The sequence below is a fragment of the Silene latifolia genome, chromosome Y, assembly GCF_048544455.1.
Source record: "Silene latifolia isolate original U9 population chromosome Y, ASM4854445v1, whole genome shotgun sequence".
NCBI classification, from domain to species: Eukaryota; Viridiplantae; Streptophyta; class Magnoliopsida; order Caryophyllales; family Caryophyllaceae; genus Silene; species Silene latifolia.
This window is the reverse complement of record NC_133538.1, coordinates 113,312,681-113,319,039: the sequence shown is the minus strand read 5'-3', so window position 1 is coordinate 113,319,039 and position 6,359 is coordinate 113,312,681.

The following is a 6,359-nucleotide window of genomic DNA, read 5'->3' as shown; positions in this document are numbered from 1 at the left end:
TGCTTGATCGAGTGGTTTATTTCCCCTTGATCGAGTGGTTTAGCCTGCTTTAGATTATTTTCCGCCTAATTTCATATGGGCTTTTATAATTAGTCCATAGATTAGGTTTAGGGAGGATTTTCGTATATGACTGAGGGAGAAAACTACGTAACTCTCTCTCTCTTTCACTTTGACTCTATCCTTTGCTACTGTTCTTGGATTTAGGCTTTCCTTCTACACTTGCTACTCGGATTCGGATTGGTATTGGTATTATTATTCTTCTTTAATTCCTTAATCATATTTACTGTTATTTTGTTATCTCTCTCTTATTGCTATCATCTTTACTCTATTCAACCTTCATTAGTATTGTTGTCATGTCGATTCCTTATTATTCATATGTTGTTGTTGTTAATTAACTGATGACGCGTAGCTAATTCCCTTCTGCTAAGACTAAAGGGGATCCATGTTTATGAAGGGATAGTAATCGTTTTATTAGGTTAATGCTGGTATAGTCTTCGTTGTTAACCGCTGCATTTATCTGTATCTGTTTAATTGAGTCGACGCAATTAGGCACTTATAACATAGTGAACCATGACCTAGACCGAAAGGATGGAAAAGGGGAGACTCGCGGCGAACAATAGAGCACGGTAGTTAGGGCGAAAGCTAAGCTATTTGTGTTTTAGGGCGAATTGAGACCGAAAGGAGATATTCACTGCTCCTTAGACCATACTTGCACTGACCTGAGACCTAGATTACTTGACCGACTAATCAGGGTGAACCGTCTGTCTTAGCTGCTTTCTCTATCTGGTTAATTCCTTTTTCTCTGCTTTATTCTCTTCCTTACTCTATTTAGTTTTAGGACAATACAATTAAAACCCCCCAATTTGGTTACCGAGACGAACTTAGACAAAGCTGACATCTTCCCATCTCCCTATGGAGATCGACCCGACTTCCCTAGCTATATTAGTTAGAGCCAGTTGGTTATTTTTGATAGGTATACGACTGCCCTGTCAAATTTTGGCGCCGTTGCCGGGGAGGTGGCGCAATTTTTTTGCTTTATTTAAGTTTGTTTCTCGTCTCAAGGAATTTATTCCTTGAGGCTGATCTCATTTCTGCAAATTTTTTGATTAGTTTTGCAGGTTTTTTTGTTTGCTTTGTAAAGTCTATTTGCCAGAATGCCTAATTTAGCCTGCCATTCAGAGCCTAATGTGGATTCGCTTCCAAAGGGTTTCCTATTACCCATTACTGATCCGGGAAACTTTGGAATCCACCCATCTTACATACAGCTGGTAGAGAGAAATATCTTTAGGGGGGTACCTGAAGAGGATCCATGCAGGCATATAGAGTTGTTTACAGAGTATTGCTCTACCATTCCTCTTTCTGCTGGGGTGACACAAGACAAAGTTAAGGGAGCTCTCTTTCCCTTTTCTTTAGCTGATGATGCCCGGGAATGCTTGAGAGATCTAGATAGGGAGGCCGCCGATGTAACCGACTGGAGTTCCCTTGCTTTGGCCTTTTACAGGCGATATTTCCCACCGCAGCGCACCAATACCTTGAGAGCTCAGATTAGTTCTTTTGAGCAGCTATCTACTGAAGATTTGAATGGGGCTTAGACTAGTTTCAAGAAGCTTGTTCGCTCCGTGCCTATCACGGGTTCAAAACGTTGGTTCCTTTGTACTCAGTTTTATAACGAACTATATCGGAGCGAGAGAGCTATTCTTGACAGCGTAGCTAAAGGGAGATTCACGAAGAATGTTGAAGATGACCAAGGGTGGCGTCTCATTGAGGATATGGATATTCATGTCTCTGAATATGGAAATCCCCGAGGTAGTGAGCAAGTTAATGAGTTGGCAGCAGCTGCAGTGGAAGGTCCTAGCAAAAGTCTAGGTAATGTGGAGATTACAGAAGCTATAGGCGAGAGTGCACAGGTTTGTTCGATTACTGAGCATGTGGAGCTATGTGGTAGATGTGGCATGGAAGGGCATGACCTTATTGGGTGTCTGGCAAGTATAAAGCGCGTCCTTGCTTATCAGAAATACAAGCAAGGAGTTCCTTTTTCTCAACTGTATGAAGAAATAAAGAATGTCTCTACTCTTTCTACGCCAGCGCCGCAACCGGTTTCTGCTTCTGCAAATGAGGAAATTGCCGAACTAAAATCCTTTATGTTGAGCATAACACAACAGTTTGGTGAGAGGTGCAATAGGAAGGAAACTGTCATAGCGAAATTGAGAGAACAAGTCGCGCAGTTAACATTCGCGAAAGACCAAGCCAAACTTCTACCGACATGCGATCCAGTCAATGCAACGAATCTCCAAGTTGGCCTTACTCATGAGGGGTCAAAAGTACCAGAAGACGGGGTCTTGATAGCTGAAGATACCCAGGAGGATGATATTGATGATTTTTTGGACGAAATCCTTGCTGCGTGTGGTCCAGACACTCGATCGAGTGAAAAATCTACTCGATCGAGTGAAATACTTCATCCCATCACTCGATCGAGTGAAAATTGTGGTCGATCGAGAAGTGAACAAATTGAAGATGGTCGATCGAGTGATATTCTTACTCGATCAAGTAAATTTACTGAAGAAATCACTCGATCGAGTAATAAAAATGCTCGATCGAGTAAGCCAGAAAAGGAGATCACTTGATCGAGTGAAAATTGTGGTCGATCGAGTGGTAAAAGTACTTGATCGAGTACCAGAAGCGGCGGAGATCCTATTTTACTAACTAATTCCGCTACCGTGTCATTCTCCCCTGCTGTGGAGACGTCACGCATTGATAAAGGTAAAGAGAAAGTCGCGGGTCCACTCATTGCTACCAGAGTGCCCTTCCCAGGTCGTCTGAAGGACGCAAAGATCGAGCGACAGTACGGTAAGTTTGTGGACGTTGTGAAGAACCTCCAGGTAACTGTCCCTTTTACCGACCTTGTTACCCAGTTACCTACTTACGCTAGGTTTATGAAAGACATTGTGACACGTAAGAGAGATTTAAGTGAATTTGAGACAGTTTCATTTATGGAAGAGACTAGTAATTTGCTTTTAAACAAGGCTCCACCTAAAATGAAAGACTCGGGTAGCTTCTCTATTACCTGTATTATAGGCAATGTGGTTATTAATAAGGCTCTTTGTGACTTAGGAGCCAGCGTCAGTGTCATGCCCCTATCTGTCTGCAAGAAACTGAACATGAGTCATCTTAAAGTGACTAACATTACCCTACAGATGGCTGATAGATCTGTTAGGAGGCCCTTAGGTGTCTTAGAGGACGTGCCTGTGAAAATAGGCAAGCTCTTTATTCCATTGTTTTAGATATACCTGAGGACACCCAGACCCCAATTATCTTAGGAAGACCATTCCTTTGTACAGCTGGGGCCGTTATTGATGTCAAACAAGGGCGTCTGACTCTTGCAGTAGGGGATGACGCGATCACTTTCAGTCTGCCTAGTACTTTAGCTCGGCCAATGATAGAGGATACTTGTTATTCGGTTGATATTATTGACGAGTCTATTTATGACTTCTGGTCGGGTTCTTTTATGAAGGACCCACTAGAAGCTCTTATTCTTTTTTATGAGTGTGCATATAGCCCAGATGACAATGACGCTGTGTTGGATTTGCTTATAGAGGATCTAGATGAGCGTGAACTCACCGACGTTGAGGGAGAGCAAGTGGAACAGATGATTAACACTCTTTGCTCCATTGAGGTAAAGGTACCGGAACGTAAGCCTCTTCCCTCTCATATAAAATATGTTCTCTTAGACGTTACTGAGCAATATCCAGTCATTGTTAGTGCTAAGCTTGATAATGATCAGCTGACTTCCTTGTTAGCTGTACTTAAGAAAAACAGGAAAGCACTGGATTATTCATTGGACGATATCAAGGGGATTAGTCCCGACATTTGTATGCACAGGATAGAACTGGAGGAAGATCACAAACCTTGCGCATGTGACGGGGTCGTGTGATGAACCAGAAGATGCAGGATGTTGTGATGGCTGAGGTAATGAAGCTGCTCGACGCAGGTATTATTTATTCCGTTGGTCATTCTAAATGGGTGAGTCCAGTACAGGTGGTCCCGAAGAAAGGAGGGACTACTGTGGTCAAGAATGACAAGAATGAGTTAATACCCACTCGAGTACTGACTGGTTGGCGGATGTGCATAGATTACAGACAGCTTAATGCCGCCACCAAGAAAGATCACTTTTTCCTTCCTTTTATTGATCAAATGGTAGAAAGGTTAGCTTCTCATAAGTTTTTCTGCTATTTAGACGGGTATTCCGGGTTCTTTCAGATCCTCATTCACCCAGACGTTCAAGCTAAGACTACATTTACTTGTCCTCAGGGCGTGTTTGCTTATCGCAGGATGCCTTTTGGTTTATGTAATGCCCCTGCCACCTTTCAAAGGTGCATGAAGGGGATATTTTCAGAGTATATAAAGTCTATTATGGAAGTTTTCATGGACGATTTCAGTGTTTATGGAAGTGATTTTTCTAACTGTCTGTCTAACCTTGATAAAGTGTTGCAATTGTTGCATTGAGGTTAATCTTGTGCTTAACTGGGAGAAGTGTCATTTCATGGTCAACGAGGGAGTTGTCTTAGGGCACTTAGTTTCTGATAGGGGAATAGAGGTTGATAAAGCAAAGGTGGAAGTGATTCAGCAATTACCACCTCCTGTTAATGTTAAGGGGGTGAGGAATTTCCTTGGCCACGCCGGCTTTTACCGCCAGTTTATCCAGGACTTCTCAAAAATTGCTAAACCACTTTCACAGCTGCTACTTAAGGATGCCCCTTTTGTGTTTACTGATGAGTGTCTTTCTGCTTTTCACAGTTTAAAGCAGGCTTTAGTCTCTGCGCCGACTATACAGCCTCCCGACTGGGACTTGCCGTTTGAGATAATGTGTGATGCCATTGACTATGCACTAGGAGCAGTGCTAGGCCAAAGGAAAGACAAAGCTTTGAATGCAATCTACTATGCGAGCCGAACTATGGATGAGGCTCAAGTGAAGTACACTACCACTGAAAAAGAGCTGCTAGCTGTAGTTTATGCCTTAGAGAAGTTTCGTTCTTATTTAGTTGGGTCAGAAGTTACTGTTTTCACTTACCATGCAGCTTTTAGGCATCTCCTTGCTAAGAAGGAGGCTAAACCATGGCTATTGAGATGGATACTCCTTCTTCAGGAGTTTGATTTGCAGATTAAGGATAAGAAAGAAGCTGAGAACATTGTAGCAGATCATCTGTCGCGACTGATGCGACAGGAAGGGGAAGATTCTCTACCTATTGATGACTCTTTCCCTGACGATACTTTAATTGCTGTTATATCATCTATTGTTAACCAAGAGCCTTGGTATGCAGATATAGCTAACTTCGTTGTCAGTGGCAAGCTGCCGCCTGACCTTTCTCATCAGTAGATGAAGCGTTTTCTGTATAACGCTAAGCAGTATTTATGGGATGATCCTTACTTGTTTAAGGAATGTGCAGACGGTCTCTACAAACGGTGTATTCCGCAGTGGGAGGCCAAAGTAGTCCTGGAAGGCTGTCGCTCCTCTTCCTATGGTGGTCACCACGGTCCATCGCGCACCGTGGCTAAGGTACGATCCTGGTTTTTCTTGGCCTTCTTTGTTTCTTTGATGCTAAGTCTTTTGTTTCAGCTTGTGATGCTTGCCAACGATCAGTGAATATTTCGAAGAGACATGAGATGCGACAAAATGGTATCTTAGAGGTTGAGGTTTTCGATGTCTGGGGCATTGATTTCCAAGGACCGTTCTCGTCTAGTAAAGGTAACAGGTATATCTTAGTGGCTGTAGATTATGTGTCGAAATGGGTTGAGGCAATTGCCTCACCTCATTGTGATGCCAAGACCGTGATAAAAATGTTTAAAAAGGTCATATTTCCCCGATTTGGTGTGCCTAGGGTCGTCATTAGTGATGGGGGAATGCACTTTAAAGAAAAGAAACTAACTTCTATTCTGTCTAAAGTTGGTGTCCAACACCGGCGTGGTTTGGGGTACCACCCCCAAACGAGTGGTCAGGTTGAGGTCTCTAATCGCGAGTTGAAAGAGATCTTGTCTAATGTTTTTTCTAAATCACGGAAGGTCTGGAGTCTTAAATTAGAAGATACATTATGGGCCTACAGAACTGCCTTTAAGACACCAATTGGTGCATCACCTTATAGGTTAATTTATGGGAAATTATATCACTTAGCTGTTGAATTGGAATGTAAGGCTTGGTGGGAAATTCGTGAACTTAACTTTGATCCTAAGTTGTGTGGTCAGAATCGTCTTTTCCAGCTAGATGAGTTAAAATAATTTAGGCTAAATGCCAATGATAGCTCGCGCATATACAACGAAAAGACGAAGAGATGGCATGACAATAGAATTCTACCTCGGGAGCTTCA